Source organism: Apis dorsata, unplaced genomic scaffold, assembly GCF_000469605.1.
Source record: "Apis dorsata unplaced genomic scaffold, Apis dorsata 1.3 scaffold_1280, whole genome shotgun sequence".
In the NCBI taxonomy this organism is placed as follows: domain Eukaryota; kingdom Metazoa; phylum Arthropoda; class Insecta; order Hymenoptera; family Apidae; genus Apis; species Apis dorsata.
The window spans coordinates 28,518-41,656 of NW_006264377.1; the positions used below are offsets into that span (position 1 = coordinate 28,518).

Consider the following 13,139-nt stretch of genomic DNA (forward strand, 5'->3'; position numbering starts at 1 on the left):
TCTAATTTTTAAATCTTCTTTTTTTTTTATTAAAATTTCGAAGGTTGAAATATTTTATCAATTTAAAAAGCCATTTTCCTATTTATTAAATTCACGAGATTTATAGCGAGCAAATTATGAAGAACGTTGGATCTTGAAGAGCTAGAACGAACCATTCATCGTGGCTAAGTCTCCTGTAATAAAATTGAAAAGAATGTCAATAATTGTTCGTGAAATTTCCTCGAGTATGACCTAAAATCCGTATCGAGCCTGCATACGGGTTACCGTATTCAATGCTCTCGGTATTGTTCGTTCTCAAAAGCTTTTCTCGAAGGTCTTTCCTTCTTGCCTGTATACGAAATCTATTAGCTCAGCTAAGAGAACGATATTATGTAATCAGTCGAAACGAAGCGAGTAAACTGCATCGAGAGCTCTGTTACGATACCTTTCATAAATTGCAACGAGGGAATCCATGTATCTTCGTGGATCAAATGCATAAATGTGTAAATAATTTCGAAAAATTTGGATATTTTGAAATGCACTCGTAACAAAATTTGTATAATATATTTGTAAAATTTAGAGAGAAAGTGATGATTTGGCTTTTTAATTAAAATTGCAAATAAGTAGAAAAGAATATGTTATTAGTTCTTTAGAAAAATTTGCAATATTGATTAATTCATATCGAAGACAAATAAAGAAGAAATTATATAAATTTGTCTTTTAAAAAATATCCAGATAGAATTATAATTTTGTTTGATTAATTATCTTAAATGAAAATTGTACGAAAAATAATTCAATTTTTTCAAAATTTTCAAGTTTTATTAGCGTATAATATTAATTTGAATTGTGAAAAAGAAAAGAAAAGAAAGAAATTTAATTGAAAAAGAAAAGAATATTAGTATTATTTGGTAATTTCGAACTTATAGGTGAAATTATAATTTTATAGAAAGTATTGAAAAAAGGATTTTGATTAATATTATTAAAGCTGATTTGTGAAGCAAATAGATAATTAAATCATAACGCGATTTCGCGTCATCTGAATTATTACTGATTAAAATAATTTCAATTGATTGAAATTATGAATATTGATTATTAACATAATATGTAATTAAAACGTTCGCAAACGTTACCCATCAAACTGGATGTTAAATTAAATTCAAGTTTATGAATATCAATCATTGTTGGTCAAACGAATAATTAATTTGCTAGGAAGAACAATGATGTATTTCATAAATTTATATACTCGTTCAAAATTAAAAAAAAAAGGAAAACTTACATAACAAATTATAAAAGCTTTTTAAAGCTTAACATTCTATCAAAATTAAAGTTAAATTAAATTAACAAAGTTTCATTAATTGTAATAAATATCATTTCGTATTTGCAATTAAATTTTTTCTCTGATTCAAGTCTCGTAGCAATTTTTGTTCACTCTAGAACAAGGAACGCCTGAATAAATCAACTTTTTTCATCTGATGAATAATTTATAGTCGAGAATACTTCAAAGAAAAACAAATTTTCGGACTATGCTTGATATACATGAGAAAAGAAAAAAATGAGGGGAGAAAAGGTGGTTGCAGCTTAAATCGTTCTTAAGAATTCATTAAATCTTCGTGACGATCGCAAGGATGTCCCAGATTGTTCTTGCCCGATGAAATTGCGATATCATTCATGTAGATTGTATGTGGCCACGTAACGACCTTCGAAACTGTCGCATTCAGGATTTACGATGGATTGAAAATCGTTTTCACCGATTGTTTCCGTGATTTTGCGTTCATTGTCGATGGAATTGGATTTCACGATATCGAGCTTTCTCAAATTGTTAAATATCTCGACGTGTAAATTGGCGAATAAATCGGTTCAATTGGAGTGTGATTAATGGTTCAATATTTTATATATATTTATATTGTTCAAAATTTTTAATAATAATCTTTAATTAATTTTTATTTCTTCTTGTCTTAAATATAAAAATAATTTAAAACCTCAGGAAGGGAAAATAAAAGAGGAGATATTTCTTATATTATTGGGACGAATGATTTTTTGCAGAGAAAAATATTTTAAATATTTTTTTCTTGTTTTGAATAATATCTGATTTGATTATCAGATTTTCGATTGAACAATTATCAGATTCATTGAATCGTTTTTGTCAATAAACAGAATTTGACAATGAATGAGATATTAATGAATGTTTCAGAGATCGCGAAACGAGTATTTATAGAAAATTTGTTGAAATTGATGTTTCTTTCACGAACACGTTCTGCTTGTTATCAAATAGAACAGAAATCGTGGAATATGTTGATATCGATGTTGACGCGAATACAGTCGAGGCGAATAAAGAATTAAACGAAAGACCAAAGTTAGTAACGTCGAAATTATTGATGATCGCGAGACTTCTACGTTTCATAGTACTTTCTTTACTTTCACAAGTATATATATTTTCAGCGTATATCTAAACAACTTAGTAGATGAATTCCGTGTACAAAGTTGATTCAAATATTACATGCTTTGCATGAAAGAGAAAATATTATTATCGTGTATAATTAATTTCATTATTTCATAAATTTTTAATAATTTCATTTTATATAAATGAATGACATTGTATTTTTTTTCAAAATGAAAGAAGAGTATATAACTAATTGAAATTTTTGAGTGACAGAAAAAGTAAAATCAGGATCTACGGGATTTACATATCAAGCAACAAGGAACAATAATATCGAAAAATAAAAGGGACAACATAACAAAATACAAGGCATTATTAAAATTTGATAAAGTTAGTTACCAATATTGAAATTTTATCATATATCGAGCTTAAGAATAAAAGAAAGTACAATAAGTAAAATTAAAGAAAAGAAATTTATAATCCAATTTTTAATCCAACTTTTATTCATAAATATCATTAATTTTGTAAGAAGATTCTGATTTCGTCATTAAATTCGTAACTCAATATTCTCATCCCTTGTCCCAATTCTGTCGTCACTAAGTGAATTCGTCGTCAACCATGAGATCAGTTGTATGTCATGTGTGACATCATTAAATACCTGTCTGATCGTAAGGATGATGGTAAAACCATTTGCAAACTTGCATCACGTGTATATGCTGATCGGTCGATCACCTCGATGTTTATCAAATTTCTCGCGTTAAATTGATAGATTCGATATAGCTACGCTAGGCTGGAGGCTAAGTTCGTGTCACGTTGCTCGACAACGATTTGATGGAGGATTTCACGCAATACAGTCATAGAATGATACATCAGTTGTTTATTAAAGATCTTGTCGTCTCGAAGGGAAGATTATCGAACGGAATTCGTGTTAGTTAGCTCGAATTTTAACGATCTTCGTGTTACACGCGAGATTGTCCATTAATATGGATCGAGTTAAGGATTTTAATTACTCTTTGTTTGTTTCCGTTTATTAATTCCGTTTATTAAAGTTTTTAATGGTGAATATGATTTTAAAGATTGGAACAAAAACATTGGAAATAATATTTTTTAAAAAGTAAAAAGAGAGAATAAAAAATATCATTCGAATTTCATCAAAATTATATGCAAGGTACTAATAAATTAAAGTTCTTTACAATTCGCATAGGCAAAAAGGTGAAGGTACTTATAGGTTTCGCTCGATTAAAAATGATTCATCGTAGAGGTCGTCTCCCAAGAATAACATACGATTACTATACTTTTATACGCATATTCCATTTTTTTCGTGTTCTTGGTTTATTCAAGAAGTTATGCTTCATAATCGAATTGTCAATTTATGCGATTCACCTCTATCTACCTGTTTTCTTTGTTTGTTAATGATATTTTTCTTTGATCACGTGTATGTATAATTTTATTTTCATTTCGATATATGTAGAAAATTCGATATGTGGAGTGATCATATGAAAAATTGATTATCTCAAAGAAATAGTTCAAGGATATTAATATATATATATTATATATTTTTTTATTACTATACTATAGTGTAGTATTATTATGATTATATATTTCGCTTTTTTATTTTCATGGATAACATTTTTATTTCTTTCTTTTGAGCGATAATTTATGGTTTGCGTGTATTGAGTTTGCATGCCAGATATTGTATAATTTCGATCATTTATCATTGCAAATCTAAAATATGATGTCCTTTCAAAGATATCATTTCATTATTTTACAAATAATGATAAAATAAAGTTTTCATGTTTAACTCTTCTAGCAACTACAAATAATGAAAAAAATTGATTGATTTAAATATTAGATGAAGGATTAAATTAAAAATATTAAGAAAAAATTAAAAAAGATACAATACACTTTTAAAATACTAAAAAATTTTTCTTTATTTCTTATTTCTCATTTCTGTGCCATAAATATGGTCGATTTTTCAGTCTCAACAATGTGAACAAGATAAGCAATCCCATCTACCAAGTCTCAGGTGTATGATTGATCCTCCTAGCGACATAGATAGAATTTTCTCATGACTATTACAAACATCCTCAAATCCTTATTGAATATTTTTAAAAAATTGCCACTTAACGCGTATCTTCCATCAAACAAATTGAAAATATTCAATCTCCGATAAACAAACAAAATAAAGATCAAGTTTTATATCAATTCTATTGTAATATAGCCAGATTATTAATTCTTCTATTATGAATCTTTAGTTTAATACAATGAAAATTTTCAATTCAGCAAATATCTACAGCTTATTAAAAAAATTATCAATTAACACAATTATTTTTTATCGAACAACAAATCTTCATTTAAAATCTCTAACGAACAAAGAACAATTTTGATGAATAACTACCAATTCAATATAAATTCTGCGGTGTAACCGGGCTATTAATTTCTTATTGATCACCATGAATGGTTTCAGTTTAACGCCATGACAATTTCTAATGAAACAACTCATAGGGAACGATACAAATACCTATAAGTCGATTGTTCTTGGAAGTGGGACGAAGCTGTTTCGAAGCTAAACTTATTCGACGAATTCCTAAATGAAATTCTGCGGTTTGTTAGTGAGATTAATTGTACCATGTTTGTTTCGTTTTAAGCGTGAATATTGAAATGAAAGGAAACACTCTCTCTCTTTGTATATGCCTTTCGAATATCCGTATTTTCATTATTTAATTTAGTCTGGAATGGATAAACGAATCGTTTATGTTCGGCCGCCATTGTTCATGGCGATATTAAGTTCTCTTAGAGTTTGAACAGAGAGGACACGTATCTGTTTTGTTGGTGCACACAGAATTTCGTGACACTCGAATTAATTGAATTTCGCACAGTTTAACTGGATTCTTGATTATTCCTTTCCTTGTGTTTGAAGATCAGAAGGCTTTGGCAAATTTAATAGGATATTAGTATTAAATTTTTATTTTAGTAAATTCAATTGATTTTTCGATTTAAAGTAAATTATTTTTGTGGATTTCTTGTTCTAGTATTAAATTTGTTGTTTTGAAATTAATATAGTGGATTTTAGAAAATATTATAATTTGGAGAATATAGAGATTATATAATATTTAATTTAAAGCAAGATATAATAAGATATAATATTAAAATTCAATAATGCTGTTAGTATAAAGCGATAATTCGTTCGAGAAAAAGGATTAACGATAATCGAATTCGACATGTGTTCTTCGTCAATCGATCTCCAAAGAATCAAGGAAATTTACAATTGTAAAACATTCACGACAATATTTTCACGAATCATTTCTTGTTTCGTTCACATGAACATCTGGAGAAGAACAAAAGTAGAATTTTAAAGAAAAAAATTGAATCAATTATATCAACTTTCAAATTGTTTTATTTTAGGTGATTCCAGAAAACTCTTTGTCAATATTAATTTCTGATAATCACAGAAGAAATAAAAAAATTTGAAAATTTTATTAGTAAATATTCAGCAATTACATCGTATAGAGAATATTAAATCAAATTATATTATTGAATTATGATATTATAAAATTAATATTAATTATCGACACATTGAGATTAAAATTAAATCACATTAAAACATTATTTTGTGTAGCTTATAAATCATATAAAAAAATTTCAATGTTGCAATTCTATCTTTCCATTCACAATAATTAAATACATCACATTTCCATTATAAATCTACCACTTATTTTCAATATTTATTATTTTCAATATCAAACATTACAATTACAATACAAAAATAATTATTATCAGCACAATATAATATATAAAATAAAAATAACATAACTCTAAAACGGTTAAGAAAATCATTTCGTTTCTTTCTCAAACCGTTTTACCTTATTACCTGGTATTTCGTAACGAAATTTCAACACCGATAAGAACAAAAGGACCGAAACGACCTAGGAAAATCGGCGGCGATCTTTAACGGCGGCCACAAGGAAAATTACTCTTGCCGATGGAATAAACTTCGATTGGCCAGGAAAAGGTCGTCGCCGGTAGTTGTTATTAGCCGAACGTTTCTGGCCGAGTTCCAACTCTTCGGATCAGCTTCGTTTGCGAGAGGGGTAGAGACTTCTTGTTTCATTGGCGACCCGCTATCGGTCCGCTCCTCAACACGTAATTATCTCAACTTTCCACCCCCTCGATCTCTCTTTTCCATTCATCATTCTACGTGCATCGCATTATTACGGAAAATCCGAGATAACCGACAAAGTGATATTGCGTGGAAGAATTTAACGAGACCGATATGTTTCCCAGAGTATCTTTTATCTTGTCTCGTCTTGTGAGAGGAAAAGTCGATTCATTTATGGAAAATGGATTCTTTGATAGAATTATTTAATATTCTTCCTTTTATTTTCTGTTTGATTTGCAGGCAATTTTTTTTTCTTTTATTGCTAGTTTTCACTTGTTTCATTGTCTCATTGATTTTCTTATATATATATATATATATATATATATGATACAATTTCTTTTTATATTATTCAAAAAATCAAAGACCATTTCACAATTTTTATTATTATTGCCTTATTTTTACAATTTTATTTTCTTCAAAAATTGATTTTAAAGAACCACATGTGCCATTTCATCCACTATTTCTTCAAATTGGCTTTGATTCACTGAAATCAGATCGAGTTGTTAGTAAAAAAGAAAAAAAGAAAAAAGAGATCTATTCACTGTCTCTCCTGAACCGCATTAACACGATAGTGAAATTAAACGTGAATTCCATGTCCGTGAAAACATCAGAAATGTTCATAAGTGGACCAAATTGCCGTTGTTGAACAGGGATTAAGCCACCACGAGGAATACGATTTAACCTTAAAAGCTATTCGTGTTCATCAAGAGAAAAGAGAAAGGATCACGTATGTTCGTTCAGACGAGTCTTATTCCTTTCATTAGATCTTGAATGCAGCATTTTCCATTCCATAACGCAATTCTCAAACTTTATGAAATTCTACATTGTACGTTTCTTCATAAAACAGATAAGAATCAAACACGAATGTTAATATTTGCAACTGATATTCGTTACATACTTCGATATATTTCATTTAATTGAATACTGATTGAAGCAAATAATTTTGTAATTATTCGAGATTAAATTATATAATATATCGAGTTATTTCATAAATATGATAACTTGATGTATTATATGTTGCTATTAAATTAAGATTCGTTTTATTCAATTAAAATTATTTTTATATAATTATACAAATAAATAGAATAAATTATCCTCTTTGATAAATTGAAAGAAATCGGTCGAAAAATTCTTGATCTTCGATTCAGAAACGCGTTAAGGGATGACGAACGTGCGTCAAAGAAATGTACAAAACTGGAAATCAGATTTCCTAAAGGCATCAAGATCAAAGTGGCATGCTTCGCGTGCCTTTGTCGTGCTATGCCAGCAACAAAATTTTCCAGCTGGACTTTTATCGAATTTCACCGGTGCCATAGCCGGCCTTTCGTGGTGAAAGTTCCCTTATTCGCAAAGGAGACTTCTTTACATCGAGATATCTGCCACGATTCCCAAGATCTGTCCTCCAGGACATCTTATACACGTGTCTACACGTATACACGCGTAGTATAACATACACGAATATATAGATTTTTCGTGTGCGAGGCACACGTAATGGGGATATAATGTTTTAAAGGATATAGGTCAGGGATTCATCGGATCCTCTATGCGAAGGTTTCGAAACGGTTGTTCTATATCGAAAGTTAACCTAAATTTCCGCCAAGCGTCTTTTGTCGACCATGGAAATCCTGCTTATAAACGAGCAGCTTATTTCCGGTCTGAATCGCGAATCCACTTTTTCAAACGAGACAGATTATAATCCACCAAGTTTCACGTTGTGTTCGAGACGACGAATGTGGATTTAGCTACTTTATAATGTGACGAATGTGATGGTGGAATGGTGAAAGGGATTAAGATGATTTGATATTATCAAATATCAAAAAAAGAAAAGAAATCTAAATTATAATGGATAATTATAAATGAATGTTAAATAAAATTAATTTATTTATTGATTTTATCAATTAAATGAATGAATTTAGAGTTGAAGTTTGAAATTTTGATATGCATGAAATATGCCCTTTCCTTTTTTTTTGATGTATAATATTTATCGATTGAATAGCATTTCTATTTCTATCGTCGAAAAATAGCGAAGGTTATATTTATCGATAAGGGAATTAATTTACATACGTCGACCTTCACGTTCTCAAGATACACAGCTTCGTTCCTGCGTGAAAGAATTCGACGTAATCGTCGCGTGCTCTGCAATTTGCAGATCCATTCTACGAATTCTACCGTATTTATTACTGAAAACATGTTTCGGATGATAAGAATCTATCAGTTCCAAATTTATAACTCGGAATTTTGATGCTTGTTTATTCAATAATCAGATTCTTGATATAGTAGGAGAAAATAATGGATTGTATAGTGTTATATAACATTTTTCAAATCAGATATTTTATTTTTAAAATATAGAATATTTACATATTATTGAATCACTTTTTTCTCCTATATTTAAAATATTATAATCAATTTTTTTTCATTCTGTATTATAGGATTCTTTTTCAGAAAATTCTAAAAATTTTATAAATTCCATTCAACATTTCCTAAACTTATGATCAATTTATACATATACCACATATTATAATTATAATTAACTTTTTTTCACATCTCATGCAATATCATCTCATTTCTTGCACCAACTTTTTCTAAAAAAAAAAACCTTATTTCTGTTTTCTATCAACTTCTTTCCTCATTATAAATCAAACATTCCAATCAATCTCGTACTGCCATTAGAGACGCAACGATAAATCCAGATAAACATAAAATATTATCTCAATCGTATTCGAATAACTATCATTCTCATTTATCATTGAAACGGAAGTGAAATTACGACCTGTCGAGAAAGAGAGAAAAAAAAAGCATTCGACTATTATTTCACCGGGTTTCCAATCGATCAGATCCCATTGGTATATGCATCGACGGTTCGCTATCGTCGGTTTAACACGCGATTAAAAATCGTTGTCCAGCTCGTGAATTAATTTGCATAACGTCGCACCCCGATCCGGCAACGTTCCAGAATAAATTTACAAAGCTATATGAAATTATGTAAATATCGAAAGAATTCCATTTCCATTACCGACAAGGGGTGATTATATATCGAGCTATCTTTTTTTTTCCTTTCCTCGACAACTATTTCCTCTTCTCGATCTTTTTTCTATCTTTCCACTTGTATGTCTTTTTCTCTTTCTCTTTCTCTCTTCGATTATCTCCTTTTCTCTTATCAAATCTCGAACCGCGATGATATATATCGGAGCATTACAATTACATTGTTGCTAATGTTTCTTTTCAGAATCGACTTATGTAAATTCTGCAACATACATATCGGCCGTTAGAACGTCACTGTTAATATACTCGGTGTGAGTATACACCAGCTTGGTGTGAGTATCGCCGTTTTGTGATTTCGTTTTGTCTATCGTCCGCAAATGAACGATGTTGCGTATATAATTTATCTTACAATCAGCGTTCTCGCGCGAAAAATGTCGTGTTTCGAGACAGCTTTTCACGATCGATGTTCAAGCTGACGACTCTTGAGTTTTTCTGATAAAAATGCTTCTCGTCTTTCGTAATCTCGGTTATGTTCTACTTGTTGCGAGAGTGAATCAATCGTATTATGGATGAAAATGTTTTAATTGTTAGGATGAATATCTTTTTATTTTTTTGCGTTTGTTTGTGGTTTAGGATAGGAATTTTAGATTAGTTTTTAATGATCTTCGAAGGTTTTATTCAATATCGATATTTGAAAAGATTTTAGATATTTATTTCTTATATATGTATAATGTATTTAAGATAATATTGTTTTTTTATATTAATATTGGTTTAATTTATTCATCGTCATATTGTAATGATTTAAGAATTTTTCAATTTGGGATGAAATTATTTTGAAATTAGTGAAAGTATCATAATTTTAAATATTTTAGCAGTTCATTTCATGTATGGAACATTTGAAATAATTGTTTATTGTAAATTTATTATGTTTTTGAAAGATGCAAAGTGCTTGATCATTTATTCTATGATCATTATGTCTATGAGATCTTCTTCACTCTCGGAACGAGTAGAATATTAAATATTCAAATTTTGTTAATAATTTTATTAGGACATTCTGTATATATTCTTAATACGTTTAGTACATAAATTTATATGCATAAATTTTTAAGTTTTGTATTTTAAACAATAGATTTAAATATTTATCAATAGGTATTTATGTTTTGTCACTTCAACTTGATTGAAATGAAAATATCACTGAACGTATTAAGAATAAAAAGTTTAATTGTAAATAGGTTCTATCGTATCAATATTTAAAAATAATTGGATATAAAATATTTATAATCTTAATTTTATTCTTTAAGAATTAATATCGATATCTACAAGTAATTCATTTTACTCTATAAGTCTTTCTATACATTGATTTTATATTTCATTCATATTTTTAATCGTAAATTATCTTTTCATTATCACAATTTTTAAAATTATCACTCTCATATTTTAATAATACCTTTTTAGAATTTAATAATTCCAATCATTCTTAAATAAACTATATTCTTAAATAAAATAAACTTAATCGAAGAACTAATAACAACGGATATCGAATATTTTATTGTTCATGTTTTTCATTTTATTAATCAATATCATTTTTTATTCAGTTCTTTAATAAGTTCTTCCATTAATGTTTTATCCAAAAACATTTTTATACGAATGATGGACCTATATACACGAAATTTCTGCGAGAAAAGCTTCAATAAAATTTTCGCTTGTCGTTGGCGAAAGCTTGTGTGTTGCACCGCTGATTGTCGAGATATCGACTATGGAAATATACGTCGATATGACACGAAAATACCTGAAACGCTGCAATTTATACTGTTCTGATATTTACATAGGAATATTAATATCCCGAAAAGATTTAAACTTTCGTCGATGGAACGTTTCCCTAAAATGAGAAACTTTCTTTTTGATACTCATCAAATTTTTATCTTCGGGATATTATCGTGCAGGGAGTTAAAAAAGGAAAATTTAAAAAGGGTGAATGTGTTTAAATAGAAGAAAAATAAAATATTAATATATCTTTAACTCTTTTACAGTGTAATAAAATTAGCAATAAAATAAATTATTCGTTCATTGTCAAGATTCATATTATTCTTGACTTCTCTCTTAGATTAGACTGTGAAAGAGTTAATATACAATAATTAAAATTAAGAAAAATGGGAATGAAGTTTTATAGACTTTCCAATAATTTTTTAGAATAATTATAAATTATATTTTTAAGTTTTTCATATTAAAAGCACAGCGAAATACAACTTTTAAATTCCAAAATCATCTTTTTTAACATCCTGCACTCATTATTTCTGACACGTGTGCTAGTTTCATCATCTTCGATCGATTCGCACGAATGTCTGTCATGTATGCGTCTATGTGAAAGAATCATAATTATAAAATTGTCATAAGATAACGAGACTTATCGTACACATCGAAACAACGTCCATTTTAAATCGATTGAGAAAGAAAGGATTAGACTGCGATCGATTCGAAACTCGTATATAAGCTTACTTGTACGAGCTTACGTTTTTTTTTTTTGAAAACATAATTCGATTAATTGTTTAATTAATTGTTTCTTTTTTTGTTTTGTTTTATATGTGTGTCCGTGTATCGTGCCAAGAACTGTTCGAGTTATCGATACGATTTATTTTTCAGCTACTTCCATCGACATTGCCAAAATCGTCTGACTCGCGACCATTTGTGTCGTCGGTAAGCAATCGGGATTTAATTTCAAACCATTTATTTTAGTAGAATCACGTGTGTACGCCTCGAGATTCTGTTTCTTTTTTCTCTTTTATTTTTTCAATTTTTACGATGCTTAATTTCCTTGTCTTTTTTTTTTGTTTTTTGTTTTTACATGTTGCATGGATACACGAGGATAAAATGCACAATTTTAACGATAATTGATTTATATTGAGTTGTACGAAAACTGCTCGAAATTTGTTACAGTGATTAGTCTTAATTTTGAAACTTTTTTTTGAAAGAAGTATAAAGAGGTCAGAATTATATTTTTTATAGTAATATTTTCCTCACATATTAATTTTTAATTTGTGTCTTTTTTATAACTAATAGCTTTAAAATTCAATATTTTTAATAAAGTCTTCAAATGACTCTAATGATACTCTAAAGTAATAAAAAAGTAATATACCTTTTTCATCGAAAAATATTTCTATATTAAGAGGCAATGGTAAAAAATATCTAAAATTTTTACTATACTCTATCTCAGAAAAAAAAATAAATAAATAAAAAAAAAGAAATAAAGAGGAAACTATAGTCGGACACAATAAGTTTTGAGCATTTTTCGTAATACATAACACACAGCAGTTTTGCAGGAAACGTCGAGTTCGTTCATTAACGCGGGGCCAAAAAGTAGACATTAACGTTAACAACTCCCATATTCTCTAAGCGCGACCTATTTCGATGCTAGATTTCACTTTTTCGAGCATTTACAGCGTATACATACATATACATATTTATATATATATATATATATAGCTTTTCGAAAATTGTAATCATTTAACAACCGAATCTATTAGATTATTAAAAAGGGAAAAAATCCACATCTATTTCCATTTTTGTACTGATAAAAAAAAAAGAAAAAACAAAGAAAAAAATATAGAAAAAATTCTCTCTCTCTCAAAAAAAAAAAAAAAAAAA

General features: G+C 28.5%; 1 protein-coding gene and 1 long non-coding RNA gene across 2 annotated transcripts in view; both read left to right on the forward strand.

Annotated features, from left to right (window-relative positions):
- LOC102681348 overlaps positions 1 to 13,139 on the forward strand; it is a 50,538-nt gene that overhangs the window by 23,696 nt on the left and 13,703 nt on the right. The window lies entirely within an intron of this gene.
- The window catches only part of LOC116186690, a 3,068-nt gene continuing 918 nt past the window's right edge, over positions 10,990 to 13,139 (forward strand). Inside the window, exon 1 of the long non-coding RNA XR_004151713.1 lies at positions 10,990 to 12,191. This is a non-coding gene — a long non-coding RNA (uncharacterized LOC116186690). The remainder of the gene's footprint in view (positions 12,192 to 13,139) is intronic.